General features: G+C 47.4%; 1 long non-coding RNA gene across 2 annotated transcripts in view; it reads left to right on the plus strand.

The window, feature by feature from the left end:
* LOC308472089 overlaps positions 1–16,564 on the plus strand; it is a 63,776-nt gene that overhangs the window by 1,492 nt on the left and 45,720 nt on the right. For both annotated transcript variants that reach the window (XR_013983297.1, XR_013983298.1), the window contains exon 2: positions 149–343. This is a non-coding gene — a long non-coding RNA (uncharacterized lncRNA). The remainder of the gene's footprint in view (positions 1–148; positions 344–16,564) is intronic.

The raw sequence follows: 16,564 nt of genomic DNA on the forward strand, positions 1-16,564 counted from the left end.
CAAATTTCTTGGGGCCACTTGCATTGCTGAGAGGGGCCAGAGGCGAGTAGGTAGGGTTATGGGTGTGATTCTTTGCCTTTGTACAGTAAGCCACGTTCTAGGCATTCCAAAGGCAGATATTTATATACACACATCTCTCTCCATCTAGGCAAGCAAGGGCCATTTTTACAGTTCAAGAGCACTTTCCAGCCAGGCAAAAACTTTTGAAGAGAGTGTGGAGGAGGGGCATGGCTTGGGGACAGTTCAGAAGACGGATAAAGGGCCACATTTGACCTCCAGGCCTAAGGTTCTCCCACCTGACCCAGACAGACTTGCCAGCTATCGGGAAATCCTCACATTTTAGGTAAGTCCTGGGTTTGGAGCTTGTTTTGTGTTTTAAGTTCTTATTTGAGGGGAACCATATTGGGTGCGTGAAACATTTATTTGTTACATGTGCATATCACCTTTCCAAGGCGCATAGCACTGTGTTTTTATCCTAAAGCAGCTCTGTGAGGTAGGATAGGCTGAAAGATTGCCGTTCTCTTATGGCCACCCAGTTTGCTTCATCATTAAGTAGCAACAAGACTTTTTGCTTCTCACACCCCAGCCCAACACTCCTGCCTATTGTGCCACACTAGCTGCCGAGGAGCATTTGGCAAATGTATGCCTCCTCAACAGGAGCCTTGTGTTTTATTCTCTCACATCCCCCGCCTCATGCAACCGCGGAGATGAAAAACAAACTCCATGTGGGAAAGTTCCCAGCCGGGTTATTTTGGCTGCCTTGGGTGGAAACGTGTTATCGGCCTATGTGACTCAGGAGCAACTCAGACACCGTCTGCTCCCAGCTTCCCTTCCTGGGATAGCCTGGTATTAACCCATCCAGGGCTAGCAGGAGGTCAGTTCTGCTTCAACAAGCTTGCCCTGAGGCTGTAAGGAAGGAACATGGGCTGTTTTTGTCCATGTCGTGCTTCAGCTGGTTTGGGGTGGCTTTCAGGCTTGAGCCTCACCACTGCTCTCTGGGAGTTGATGTAGTAGACTGGCAAGGAGGAGTGTGAACCGTGACCCAGAGCCTGTGTGGTGGTTACTGTGTTGGACTAAGACCTAGTAGACCGAGGTTCTTCAAATCCCCACTCAGCCATGAAGCTCACTGGGTGAGCTTGGATCAATCATGGATCCTCAGCTTAACCTACCTCACAGGGTTGTTGTGAGGATAAAATGGAGTGGGAGAACCATGTACTTACTCCACGTTGAGCTCCTCAGAGGAAAAAAATGCGGGATTGAAATGTAATAAATTAATTAATCCCCAGTTCAAATCCTTCCTCAGTCACAAACCAGGGCCTCAGCGGATTCTCGATCCCATTCCTCAACCCCATTCTTTGTGTTTCTTTACAGCATTCAACCCCAACAGGATTGCCACCAGCTTTTTTTTTTTTTTAATTCTCAGTCTAATTTGTTTTTATATGACATTTAGTTGTTTTTTTAATTCTAAGTTTAATTTGTTTTTATATGGCATTTTTAATATGGCATTTATCTTTGGCCCTTTCCCCACCCCCCTGTAGAACTGGCATTTCTCTGTCTTCCTCCCTCCCTTTCCTAACCGCACTGTAATACTCCTTACTGTTCAGGCAAGTCTTGGCATCCTTCAGGGCTTTATGTTGACAAGGAAATCTGCCCAAATCCACAAATGGAGTGTCTAGAGTGGGACTTTCTGGCAGGGATTTCCTTGTACGCAAGGGAGATGAAACTTGCACAGCATGCCTTATTCAGCCTTGCAAATTCTAGTCAACTAAAATTATTAATCCGTAACATTATTTTTTTTTAACTTGCCCACCTGACCAGAGAGTTACTGGATTAGTGATTTGTGGTGTAAAAGAAACAAGTGCTGTAAACATCCCTTGCTAGTTGCCTGGAAGCGTTTTTTACCGCAAGCAACCAGGTGAATGAGTATTTACAAGCGAGCACAGAATCGTATTATTACTGCCCCTCTTCAGACATTCTCACACACCTTCTGTGCATGTTCACTTGCGCACACACTTTTGCTCTCATCTTTCTTCAGACACCATGTAAACAAACATGCTTTGTGACAGCTCTGAGGATGCTCATGTTTTATAGCATGTTATAGACAGTACATACACAGATGCACTTTCCCACATACTACCCAAAGACAAGACCTTCCACATTCTGCATCAGTTGCTCGCAATGCACCACCACTCTCTGCACATTTGCAGAACATAAAAGCAACGCTGTTTTCAGCCAAACGTGCACTGTGCGCTAAACATACGCTGTGCCATTCTTTACACCAAGTGTTCCTCACCCCCCACAAACACACCCACAGGCTGTAGTTAGTATACCCCTACATACTCCCACCTACCCTCTGCAGGCTTTGACAATTCACCCTATCACAAACCCCACACCACGTACATCACCCTCTCTGTGCACATATACACACACCCTGTCTCTGGCGTGCGGTTCCTTGGCAGCTGTTCTGCTCTAGGCACGTCCTAGTTGGAGAAGCCGCCCACACTTAAAAACAGATGATTTCACAGAAAAGCAAACAGGGGAGGCACAACAGGGGAGGAAGAATATTTAGGAATGGAGTCAGAGGTCAGGAAAAGGGTCCTTAGCTGTCATTGTTTAGATACTTTGGCTGCTTTGAAGCAATCTCTCTGGTTGTGGGGAATGGGAAAACAAGAGAAGAGGTTGGATGTCTTAGAATATATTTATATAGCAATTCATTGCTTAGCACTGGTGTACAATTGCCTCTGAAGTGTGGTGCATTACCCATTCGGACAGAACGGAACAACACCCAGCTCTGGAACAGGAAGTGATTAATTCCATGAAGAGCAGCCAGGGAATTTTAGGGAGCAGGAAGAGCAGAAACGGCTGGCTGGGCAATGAGCCAGAATTCTGGGGCTTGTACCCCAGCTCCAAGCCAATGTGTTTGGGCTTGGGGGTTACATGACTTTTGAGAAGCAGGATACTCCACTCCCTTTGTGCCACAGTAGGATGCTAGGGTGAGGGCTGGTTCTAAGTGGACATAGGCACCCGCAGCCCAAGATCCCCCCCTAATCCACTCTCTTTTCTGTGCCCACTGCTTGAGCCTCAGAAGTCTGCAGCCAGCCCTGGCTCCTTACAAAACTGCCTCTCAAGCATCCCTCCCTCTCTCCCAACCAACTCAAGGCGTCATCTATTCCGTCTGGTCTCTGCTTAGCGGTGGTATTCCAGCAGCTGGCAAAGCTGTAAACAGGCAGGTAGACAAGCCAACACCCCAGTGCTGAAGCCAAGTTGCTCCTACCTGGTCATTAACTCCCAGTTTGCTAATGACCTTTAATAACTGCTAATTACAGCCTGGGCAAGGGAGGGACACAGCCAGGTGCCAGTGTCCAGATCAGAGAGATCCAGAGCATGTTTAGGGGCAAGGGATGATGTAGGGCCAGAGAGGGTGGGAAGGGAAGAAGCAGACCCAAAGGAGAAAGAGAGAGGTGGAGAATGTGTGAGTTGGGGAAGGGCTGTACCTCACTGGTAGAAGGTCCCAGTTTCAATCCCCAGCATCTCCAGGTAGGGCAGGGAGAAGTCCCTCTCTGAAGGCCTGGAAAGCTGCTTGTCAGCATAGTATTGAGCTGGATGGAGCAATGGTCTAACCTGGTATGAGGCAGCTTCCTATCTTTTTACGTCCCTTGTTGGACTGACTTTGGAGGCAGCTGTCCCAGGAGGACACAGCTGAATGAACCTAGCACAGCGAGGCCTCTGCTTTAGTCTCCAGTTGGGATTTCCCAGCTGGCAGTGAGGGGCAGAGAGAGTCAATTTGGGGCTGTCCCCAAGGTCAGAACAGGGAACTACATAAATGATCCAGCAATAAAGTCACCCACCCCATTTCTGGACCATTCGATGCCCCTGTTTAGGTTGGGATCTGCATAAGGCAGGATCTTGTAGTCTGAGATTAGCAGGTGTTGGGGGAAGGAGAAGAGGACTGAGGCAATGAGGCATGGACTACTTTCCCTTATTTTGAACAGGGTTGTTATTCTGTCAATCTGTCATACCTACTTTTGGAGCACATCAAGGATGCACTTTTATCTGTTTATTGCATTTATATCCCACTGCTTCCCCCCCCCCCCGAGGAGCTGAAGGTGACGTACATGGTTCTCCCTTGCCTCATTTACACCTCACAACAATCCTGTGAGGTAGGTTAGGCTAAGAGGCAGGGGCTGACCCAAAGACCCCCATTGAGCTTCATGGCTGAGTGGGGATTTGTACCCTGGTCTCCCAAGTCTGAGTCCGACACTGGCTCTAACCACTATACTGCACATGGGTGAGGATGAGATGGAGATGTCTTCCCGAATTGCTCCTTCCTTAGAGCCAAGAAATCCATAACTGTTTGGCCGCTGTGAAGTGGGAGAGCATTCACAGTGAAATTAGTTGCAGCCAAGAGACAGTAAAATATGTCTTTGGGCTGTCCAAAAAACAAGAGTGCTTGGACTGGGATCAAAACTCTTCCACGCATCTCTCTCCGCCTCCTCCTCCTCCTCCTCCCCCAGCAGATGTTCTCACCAGAGACCCCTCTCCCACCCTTGCCAATGCCCACTTCAGAGCAGCCACGACTCTGACCCCGGCTAGCATACAGAGCCTTTCCCGGCAGGCAAGTGGCTGAGCCCAGGGCCCTGCTGGGAAGGGAAGTCTGCTCTCTGTGACTCATGCACTGGGCGAGGCAATCCCCCCTCCCTTCGTGACCGCAGCCACCACCAGGCTGTAGTCCAGATAGCAGCGGGGAGGAGGGAGGTGAAACACAGCACGCATGCACGCACACACAAGAGAGCTCAACTCAATCCTTCCCTCCTTCTCTCTGTATACTTGGATGGCTCCCCTAAAATCCCCATGTGTTGCAGGCAGTGTGTTTGCCATAAGAGCTGTACACTGCTTTCTAATGTGCACATACAAATGTTTGTTTAGTGCTGTGTGTGCCTGCGTGCATGTATACAGAGCATCTGGCCTTGCATGCATATGTGGTGTGTATGTGTTACAGAAGAGGTGTGGCATACAAATGTTGTGTTTTATTTTTTAATGCATCCTTTTTCTGTAACATGGCAAGTAGTGTGTGTGTTATGGCTGGGTTGCATATAGTGTGTCTCTGGGTGTACGCACACACACCTTGGGTTTGTGAATGGCGCTCTGTTACTGCAGCCCTATGTTTTGTGCTTGTGGACTTGGATCCCCAAGTTCTCAGGCTGTGTACACGTGTATACATTTCTGAAAACTGTGCAACCACTTGGATTTATGAGTTTTGCTGTATGTAGTACCACAAACTTCTGTCCATTTTGCCCTGTACATCATTTAGGATAACTATTTCCATGGTTTTGTTAATTGGCTATGCGTTACCTCCAGTGCAGTGTGTCACGTATGTTCTGTGACCGTGTGTCTTTCTGGGAAGTGTTGTTTTGTGTGGTTGTGCCTCTGTGGCTGTCGGGCTAAGTGCATCTGAGGCTTCGCTACAGGTAAAGGCAGGTGGTGTACCCAGTGACCTTGTTTCCTTCACCCCTTGCTGTGGCATGCGAAGGGAAGCAGTCGGGACTTGCAGTGGGAGGAGAACAGAGAGAGGAGCCCGGCTAGCACAGTTCCCTGTTCCCATGACAGCAAGGAGACCGTGAATTGGGACATATCCCCACACCCATTATGGCGCAAGTTTTGCTTATGTCACACACCATTGCCATGGTAGCAGCTGCTTCCTTTATTGTCTGGCAGATCCCGGGACCTCAACAATGAACTTCCTGTCATGGGAGGGAAGGAGCTTCCCAGCTGGGGGTGGAAAGGGAAGGGGCAAAGGTGACTGCTAGGACCTGAGGCCTTTCTACCTAGAGGGCTTTGGGTTCAGCCAGCTGCATAAACCACGTACCAAACAAGATCTACTGCCAGCACAAGATCCACTCCCCAAATTATAGCCGTTTCCCACCCACAATCACTTTTCTTCTGCCAATAACACAACATGTACATGGCTTATCCTCAGTGTGGTGTTCCTTGTTGTTTTGGATAGCCCCAAAGCCCAGACCCTTATGTCTTTATAGGTTGCCTCCCTGCAGGGGGCAGGCCTGGTGCCAGTGTGGAGCTTGATATTCGAGAACATACCCCCCCACTCCCAGCTTCCCTCTCTTAACTGGGCTTGGTCTAGCACAGCTGCTGGGAAAGGGAGCGGAGCTGAGCTGACGCAGGGATAGTGTGTGGGGAGCAGCTCCCAGGCCTTGGAGTGCAGCCCAGTTTGAGTTAACCCTTCCCTGAGCACCAATGCAGGATGTGCCAATCTGTGGGGGAGGCAGCACTTGCTTCCAGCTCTGTGGGCAAATGGCAGTGATTCACCACGGGATCCACCCACCCACCGTCCAGGATCCCCAGCTGTGTGCCATCGCAATGGGGAGCAAGGAGTAAGCCACAAAGGGGGCAAAAGAATGGGGCAAAGGCAAGTAAATAGAAACTAAATGAGAAGCATAGTACAGTGGTACCTCGGGTTACATACGCTTCAGGTTACACACTCCGCTAACCCAGAAATAGTGCTTCAAGTTAAGAACTTTGCTTCAGGATAAGAACAGAAATCAGGCTCCAGCGGCGCAGCGGCAGCAGGAGGCCCCATTAGCTAAAGTTGTGCTTCAGGTTAAGAACAGTTTCAGGTTAAGAACGGACCTCCAGAATGAATTAAGTACTTAACCCGAGGTACCACTGTATGTTACTGGCACTTCCCAAAGAGAGAATGCTTCCACATCTCTTTGCTTACTTACTAGGCACATATTTGACATGGATCTAAGATGATTTAGAGGGGAAAGAGGTGTTCTATCCAGTTTTCAAGCCCTCATGTCCCACCTTCTCCCACATCAGCCAGCTCTCCTAGCTGTGGTCTGGAATTGAATCAATATGCACACAGGGCACTTCCAAGTTGTTGCTGTTTGCAAGTGGGATTTGATCACATTCTGGTAATTATTCAGGTTGAGTAATTATAGTTGATTGAGCAGGGGGGTGTCTTGCCAACTCACCCACTTTCCCAAAAGATCATATTTTTTTGCGATAAAGAAAGTAATGGGGAAATGCACTTGGAAGTGTAGGATGACACTTGCCTTGATGCAACATCATCTAACCTCCCTATGAACAAATCAGAACGAATGCTCCTTAAATCAGGTCTGGGGAACCATTGACCTCCAGATGTTGCTGAACTACAACTCTCATCAGCATTAGCAAGCATAGCCAGTGACCCTAATTGATGGGGCTTGTAGTTCTACAACTAAGGGCCTGTTTATGCACAGCTATTGTTCATGTGTTGCACAAGATCCAGGCATAAATGGCATTTCAACAAAAGGAAATGCTTCAGACCAGTAGTTTCCTAACAGTTCACACATGCAAGTCAAACCCATCCACACAGAGATTTTCCTCGCTCCCCCAGTATTTTTATTTTTATTATTTTAATTTAGTGCTGCCATAAGCTATATCTATTATCTCTCAAAGTAGCATTTCTGTTGCAGGAGCATGATTTTCCCAGCAGTCAACCTGCAATATTTTGCCACTTGGGAAATATTATTCCAGCCCACCCATTGTGATTGTAAGTGGTGTGTGGGATATCATTAAGTGTGGCAGGCACCAAATGGATCGTGCCTGAATCTTTACAAAATTGTCTGTTTTTTCCGTTGCTGTACCACTAAAGAATAGAGCACGCATGTGAATCGAGTTTTTCAAATAAAATACTAGCAAGGATTCCCTGTCATAGCCCTGTCATTTCAAATGTTTTTATTTAGTGCTTGGAAGTCTGTGGACTTTATTTTCAGCCCCAGAGCATGAATCTCCCCTGTTTTTCTTTAACATCACAAACAGGAATATGACTGCCTTCCCTGCTACAGGTATCCCCTCCTTTCTCTTAGGTAGGAGCAGAATACTGTATTGTGATACTGACGCCTAATGCATGCTAGTGCAAATATAACACTAGTGCTAAAATCCTGTGCCCAATTTCCTGAGAGTAAGTCTGCTCAGTGGGAGGAAACTGATTTCTTGGATCCATATCTTCCCCAGGTTTGGTACAAAAACTATTTTGGTTGACATGTATCGGGAGAGAGAAGGAGCGTGTCCCTGTCGGTTTTCCTTGATGTCTTAGTAGCTTTCAGTTTCATTGGCCATATAGTGGCTTTCTGGGGTAACTGTCTGAATTGGGAGTTGATGGGTACTGTGGTGCTTGGGGGATATAGCTCAGTTCTGTGGATGGTCCTGTATAGAGTTTCTCAGGTGTTCTCTCCCATGTATTTAACATGAAGCCACTGGGTGTGGTCATTCCGAGCTCTGTAGCACATTATCATCAGTACACTGAGATGGTGCAGCTCAATTCTCCTTTTCATCTTTGGCTGGTGAGGTGGCGGATCTGCTGAACTGGTGTCTGGTCATAGCAATAGACTGGATGGAGGTCAATAAACCTAAGCTCAGTCCAGACATGACCAAAATGCTATTAGTGGGTGGTTCCTCTGAGCAAAGGAACAGTCTCTAGCCTGTTCTAGATGGGGTCATACTTCAGGGTTCTCCTGGATTTGTTACTGTTAACTTGAGGCACACTGAGGTGGCCTCAGTTGTGCAGAATGCTTCCCCCCCAGCTTCAGCTTGGTAGCCTAGCTATACCCTTTTCTGGCCAGGAATAATTTGACTTTAGGAACCTACAGATTAGAGAACAAAAACGCCTGTACATGAAGGTGCCTCTGAAGATGGTTTGGAAACTGCACCATATGCAGAATGCCCAGGTCATATTGCTGTCTGAGAGTCGGCAGTTTGGCATGGCACCTGTCTTAGTACAACCGCAGTGGCTGCCTATATACAATTTCGAGCCCATTAAAAAAGTGCTAGTTTAAACCTATAAAGCTTTATACAGTTTGAGATCCCAATACCTAAAATAACGCTTCTCCTGGCATGAAACTACCCAGGACCTTAGATTCTCATCCATGGCCTTTCTCCTTATGCCTCCCTTCAAGAGAGATTTGGCGGGTGGCAAGAAGGCAGGTAGTTGTGCCCCCCATCCCAGTCTATGGAATGCTCTTCCCAGAAAAGCCCCCCTAACATCAACACTTACAATTACTGTATTCTTTTTGCGCCTGGCTTTCTTCTTCTCCTCAGCATGTGATAGAATACGATGAGACAATTGCCTTGGCTTATTTGTTGGGCATATCCTGAGTTGTTGATAATCTTTTTGTTTTTGGAGGTCGGTGTGCTTTTTAACTTTGCTTCATATTTCTGATAAGTCACCAAGAATTAGACAACTAACAAATTAATTAAATTGATGATGAAGTAATCTCCTAGGCCCATGAGTCTGAGAATGATCAGATGGTGCCACCTACAAACCCCCCCCCCAATGATGCTCAAATCAGCTGGCTTTTTCACGTTACCAAATTCATACTAAGGCTTATTCCTATATAGACATTTCTACCATGCTGTTCTAAAGCAACTGTTAATCAAGGAAGCACGCAACAATTAAAACCAACAAATCATCATAAAATATTGTTATTTTAAAAATGCAAGGTGGACTAGCATGGCAGTTTGTTGGGTGGTCGTCCAATCAGGAGACAAGAGAGATAAAGAAACAAAAAACATCCTGAGAGAATTTTTTGCTTTCAGACCCCTTGCCTAAGAACTAAAGGCCAAGACTAGCTTATTTTCCTCTTGGCTCTTAAAGAAAAGAAGAATACCATCTGGGGTTTATCAGATCCTGTCACAACAGGCCTTGGGAAAGCCTTAAAGACCTATTTTTTCTCTTTGGCTTTCTTTTGAGCTGTTGCTGTATTGGAGGGCTGGTGGCTGGATAGTTGGTTTATTACAATCACTGGCTTTTATTAATGAACTGAGCAGGTTTCTGTACCTTCTCTTCTGTAAACAACACTGGGAGGGTTTCACTCACACTCTTCAAAATATTTTAAATACCGTATTTTTTGCTCTATAAGACTCACTTTTCCCCTCCTAAAAAGTAAGGGGAAATGTGTGTGCGTCTTATGGAGCGAATGCAGGCTGCGCAGTTATCCCAGAAGCCAGAACAGCAAGAGGGATTGCTGCTTTCGCTGCGCAGCGATCCCTCTTGCTGTTCTGGCTTCTGAGATTCAGAATATTTTTTTCCTTGTTTTCCTCCTCCAAAAACTAGGTGCGTCTTGTGGTCTGGTGCGTCTTATAGAGCGAAAAATACGGTAATTGAAAATGAATTTCAACAGATTTTGTCCTGAAGCTGCAAAAGCACAGTGGGCTCTGCCTCAGCACTCACCCAAAGATGCTGCACCCTGCCCTGCCTCATGTATTCAGTCCTGGAATCATTATGGAGTTCTGGAGGCCAGATTTTTTAAAAATATTATTTCAAGAGGTGGCAAACCAGATTCCTACACATAAGCGAAGAAAGGTGAACTCCGCATGTAGACAGTCATCTGAGAGGATCTTAAAGCATGTACTCTGCTGCACACCTTCTGTGCAGGAATTTGGAAACCTGTGATGTTGCCTTACGCGGAAAATAGCAGCAGTTGTGTGTTTTTGCAAATTCAGAGGCTGTTGTGGGGGGGGGGGGCAGGCCTTGTGTGTGTGGATCCTACTCTTTCCTTGTGTATTCCAAACAAGAGGCTAGAAAGAGGAAGCCACAAGGCCCCCAGAATCCTCTTCAGTTTCCCGGCTGAATGTTATTTTTATTATTTATTAATTCATGAATCATGTTTTTAATGCCTGTCAAAGTGATTTACAAACACACACACACACATGCTAGAAATAGTTTTAAAAACAGTACACACAGTACACCTACACCCCGGATATAGGTGTAAAAACAATGCAAAATGAACATCTAAGGCAGAGACTTTTTCGCCCAGGTGGAAAAGCAAATAGCAGCATGTTTGTTTGTCGTTGGGTGCATAGGTAGTGGAAAGCCACAGGCAATCCTAAAGCATGTGCCTGTGTAATACATGCATTTGTCATACAGTTGTACAGCAGGAAGAGACCGCGAGGGTCATCTAATCCAACTCCCTGCAATGCAGGAATCTTTTGCCCAATGTGGGACTTGAACTCACAGCCCTGAAATTAAGAGTCTCGTGCTCTACCAGACAAGCTATTTGTCACATGCATGCAAACTCTGTGTCTTTACATGTACATGGAAGAAACATAATGTGCGAAGCGGCCCAAACGGGGAGAGGCAATTGAGAATGGATGTAGATTTTGTGGCAGGGCAGCGGCAGGGAATGAGAGGCATAACTTTTTGGATAGCACGGGGTGGGTGTGGGGAATGGGGAAGCTTCCCACTGAGTCGATCCAACTTCTTGTGCCCTATCCAGCTCCATCTGGCTCGGTCTGCACCTCCCCGCAGGGCCCCCTCCCCGCCCTTTGCAGCTGTGTCGCCTCCGGCTTGGAGCCATTTGGATTTTGCAAACTAAGCAAGGTCAGGCCAGGAGAAAATGTGGAAGCGACAGCCCTGGGGAAAAACTAGGGTGCTGCAAGGGCACTCCCTTCAGCGTCAAAGCCTTCATAGCCGTGCTATTCCAGTGCCAGGAAGCACTGTAATTATTGGGGTCACGAGGCTATGCCTTTTGTAATAGCTGGCTCAATCAAAGCTTCCCCTTTTGCAAGCAGTGCGCCCCCAGTTGACTTAAGGCGGCAGCAGGGTGTAGCGCTCTGGCGAGAGGTGCCTGCTCCAGACAGCACTGAAACGCAGGCATTCGCAGCCATTCAGTTTGAGTAATTCCAGCCACCTCCTTCACTTCCTCTCCTAAATTGCCCAGCAGGATTGTTGTGTGGCAATTAGAGAGCAAGCTGCTCTCCGCCCCAGAGGCAGCTGCATCGCAGAGATCCCTTTATAAACAGCTGCTCATGCCCTAGAGAGAACTGTAAACTCGGCTCTGGACAAGGAAGGCATCAGTGTTTAACTCAGTAAAGCTCTTTAATGTCTTCTGGCGGAAATGATACTGGACATTGTTGCCTGGTTCCTGCTTGCACACACAGAACTTCACTCTGTCCTCTCTGGGGCAAGTCAGAATTGTCCTAAATTATTTTCTTTTCATCTCATACCTATCCCCAGTCTCTGTTTTCGTCTCTTTGGAGATTATTGCCAACCATCGCCTTTATTATTATTATTATTATTATTATTATTATTATTATTCCCCGCCCATCTGTCTGGGTTGCCCCAGCCACTCTGGGTGGCTACATAATAAAACATCAAACATTAAAAACTTCCCAATACAGTGCTGCCTTCAGATCTCTTCTTAAAGTTGTATAGTTCTTTATCTCCTTGACATCTGATGGGAGGGAGTTCAGTATCCTCAAGGATTTCATTGCACACAAATCTGGAAACGTGGGTTTTACCATCTGTTTCCCACAGAATAATGTAGGAATCAATGGGAACCAGGATTTCTGTCTTGGACAAAAGGGGTGCAGACCTGAATCATAGTGCTGGTAGGCCTCCTTTAGACACACTAATTCTCACCTCCACCCATTCCTCATTCTCCTATTAGGGTTCTTGGGGACTCTCCTTCCCATGTACATTGGTAACATTTTTGTGTTATGCCATGCCAAGAAAGGGCGTTCTCACATTCTATAATTCAGTTGTAATATATTCAGGCCAGCTGGAGCCAGGGATGAGGAACCATTTCAGCCCAGGGGCTACATTCCCCTATGGGCAAACTTCCAGAGACCACATGCCAGTGGCAGGCTGTGCCAGAAGCAAAAGAGGGCAGCGGGGGACATATGACCTGGGTAGAGGGGTGTGTGGCCTGGGGAAAGTCCTGAAGGCTAGAAAGAGAGTCCTGGAGAGCTGCAGTTGGACCCCGTGAGCCCCACCCCTGAGCTGGAGCATTCATTTAGTTTTAAAACATCTCACTTCCACTTTCTCTCTTGTACCAACAGCATCCACACATGCTCACAAAAAAAGTGGCTCAAATGTGCTTCGTCATGTCAAAGCGCAGAGTATCTTTAGATTGAATCAGAAAAGTATTTGGCCGCTTGTGCTTATTCAGGAATAGGACCTGGAGTGTGAAATCCCTTGAACTCCATTTCTGGGGTTGAGATCTGATTCCTAGAGCAGGAGGAAGCAGGGAGAACCAGAATGTCTGGGTTCTGTATGTCCTGTTTGGAAAAGGAAGGGGTTCTGGGTTTCCTAACTCTGTCAGTGACTCAGGCCGCAATCCAGTTATTCTAGACCATCCAGTTGCTTTTAATAGGGCCACTCCAGAATAAACGGTCTGTGGAATGAAACTTCAGTGTGTTCTTCCTCTCTTTGCTCTGTGTGCCCTGATCCAGAATCAGTATCCTGTAGGAAAGTATAGATGAACAATGACTCCATGGTTCAAGATTATTGGCAGTGTGAGACCAGCCATGTGCTCACTTGATTCTTGTCCATTTAGGCTGATTAAAGCAGCCAGGGGAATGGGTGAGGAGAATGGTAAATGCCTCCTTAGAGAAAGACATCGTTCTATCTAACCTTAGGATCACTGTGAAAAGACTACAACTGAAAAAACAAACACATTCTTTAGATCACTCTGTATTGGATGACTACCCACCAGTCTCAGATTTGCCATTATTGGGCAAGTTTCCAAGTGGCACCTCAGTTTTAGTAAGGGGTTGTTTGTTTTTGATGAAATTGATTATTTAGACCCCTTTCTATCCAATTTCAGGCCTGGTTTGGGGACTGAGACAGCTTTGATTGCACTGGTAGGCAATATTTGTCAAGAATTTGACAGGCAGAGTATGTCCCCATTGGATCTGCTGGACCTCTCAGTGATGTTCAGCTCCATGACCATAATATCCTTCTGGAATGACTGATGAAGTCTTGCGTTTAGGAGGAACCATTTTGCAGCAGTTCCACTCCTTCCTTGAAAGTCAGTTCGAAAAGGTAGAGTTGGAGGACTTGGTGCCTTGGCCACTGGGTTATGGTGACATGTAGGGTTAGATCTTGTCCTCCTGATTATATAAATCTACATGAAGCCACTGATAGAGATCATACATGAATTCAGGGTGCACTGCTACCAATATTTAGATTACTTCCAACCTCACTTCTCCTTTTCATCTAACAAAATGAAAGCTGTTGATGTTCTAAAATCAGTGAGTGGATGAGGGCTTTCAGTAACTGAAGCTTAACTCAGACAAGACAGTGGTGCTCCTAGTTAGAAAGGAGATGAATTCTGGAATAGGAATTCAAAGTGTTTTGAAGTGGCAGCTGCGGCCAGAAGTGCCTTTGGTCAGCTGAGGCTGCTGTGCCAGTTGCATCCTGAGGTCAGACCTGGCTGCAGCAGCACATGCATTAGTCACATCTAGGTAGGATTATTGAAGCACACTTTATGTGAGGCTGAGTGCCTAGCTGTTGGACACAGGGCTCCAGTACTGGGCTATATAAATCATTTGTGGATGTGAGATAGGGGAATTAAATTATGTGTTGCCTCTGTGCGCAAGTATGAATATGACCTGTGCTCACTAGGTGGTCTTACACAAGCCGTTATTTCTTAGCTTGTCTCTCCCTTCCCATTTGCAGAATGGGGGATAATGACACTGATATATTTTTTTTAATGGATTACAGCTACTGTATTTCCATACAGCAGTTTATTGTGAACTCAGTGCTGCCCATCCATGCAAAGGTCTCTCTTTTTTGGTACAGTCCACACAACATCCTCATCAAAATGCCATCCAATATCCGCCCCCCCCCATTAAACCATATTTACCATTTCTGTGGGATTTTATTTACTTACTGGATTTGCTGCATAAACTGTAAATCCAGTTTAAATGGGGAAATAATGCAGGATGGCATTTATATGAGGACCTTTGACAATTTGTATTTATTAAGTTTATATCCATCCATTCCTCCCAAAGGAGACTAGGGTGGCAAACACCAAAGTAATGGAACAGCTGATAAAAAAAAATGAAACTGTAAAAAAAATATCCACGCATGAGCAGCCCCAGACCACAGTAAACCATTCTGTGGAAGCACCTTAACTGCATGTGAAGCACTTTGAAGACTTCAAATCCCAATGCAAGTGTCAAGTATTTGTGTTGTAGCAAGCTCACAACTTATGCACATTCAACTTGTGCGCGTTCAGTTTTACACATGGGGGAGGATACGAAAAAGTAAACAAAGTAGGTAGGGATCTGGGGGAAAATGACTTTGGCAATCCCACCTGCCATTGAACTCAATGTTGTTGTTGTTTTGACTATACACGATTTTGGCTTTAGAAGCAATCCCCGAGACGTAACCCCCACATAAGTTGTGGGCTTACTGTACTGTTCCAAATGCACTGGAGACCAACCAATGGGAACACCCTGCTGTACGCCCGGCTGTATATAGTGCACGTTCATAGGCAGATCCTGCCTCAGAAGGCCCAGACTGGCCGGACTATTTCCTTGTCCTCTGGCTCTGTCCATCATGGTGTGGGAAAGCCCTGTGACTACACACGCCTCTTGTTCTCGTTTTTGCATTGACATTTCTGTAAATTGGGGGGGGGATATAAAAGTTCGTTTTGATTCTTAGCAAAGGAAGCCCTAACCTCACTCCTGCTCCTCTTTGATGTATGTATAGACTGCAAGCGCACCTTCCTCCCCATTTCCCGATTCGAGTCAATGCGGTCTCCAAGTCATGTCATCTTCCCCTTATGTTCATGTACACACAAAACATTGACGGTGAGGAGGAGGGAGTCGGGGACGCGCCCGCAGATTTCCCCCCTTAGGAGCCCTCGGGGGTTGCCCCCCCCCTCGCGGAAGTCTTTAGCCCAGGAGCGCGCGGCGTTACTCTCCGGTGCGACTGGCACTGTGCACGTCGGAATTGCTCGCGGGCTCCGGGGTTACGCTCTGAAAAGCTTGTTCTGAAAGCTCGGCCAGTCGCAAGGCGAGGGTGTGTTTGTGTGTGTTGACTCTTAGCAGCCAGGCAACATGGTTAGGGTCGCTTCGGCGCTGGGGGGCGATACTGGAGGGGGGCTCTGCTCCGCGTTGGATCCGCGACTCAGTCTTAAAACTAGGACCGGGGAGGAGAAGGGAACGGCCCGCTTTGCCGCCCCTCCTTCCGGCCGTATTGTTAACCCCGGAGCGCCCGACCCCAAGGGACGTGGAAGCTGAGCGGAGGAGGGGACGAGGGCAGCTCCCCGCCCCTGACTCGGCACTTTCTGTGCTGCTGACTTGGGGCTTTCGGGGATCCCTGCCGCCGCTCCCCGGCGAATGCGTCGGAACTGGCTCTGCCCCCGCAAAAGGGCAGCGGGTTCACCCGGGCTGCGTGCGCGCGCCTCGCCCTGCCCTCTCCCCTCCAGGATGTGAGCAGGGTTCCAGGAATGAGGTTGAACCCGTTGGGCCGGTCCCCGCCTGGAGGCCCCGGAACCTCATTCCCTGGCGCTGAGCAGGCCGGACCCGGGAGCCACAGCCTCTTCCCAACGGGCTGGCCCGGTGCCAGACCCAGCGGCTCCTTGGCCCGGGCTTCGTTAGGTGGGAAAGATGGGCATCTGCAGGCAGGGAACTTTGAAGGGGCTGGTGTGTGCCATTTCACACACACACACCCTTTCTAATTGACCAAACAGCTCGTTTATGCTTCATGATAACTTGGCTTGTTAAAGTTTCTGGGGTCTCGCCCGTTTCTTCAGGAATTCCGTGCTTTACC

Source organism: Podarcis pityusensis, assembly GCF_964106645.2.
Source record: "Podarcis pityusensis genome assembly, chromosome: 2".
In the NCBI taxonomy this organism is placed as follows: Eukaryota; Metazoa; Chordata; class Lepidosauria; order Squamata; family Lacertidae; genus Podarcis; species Podarcis pityusensis.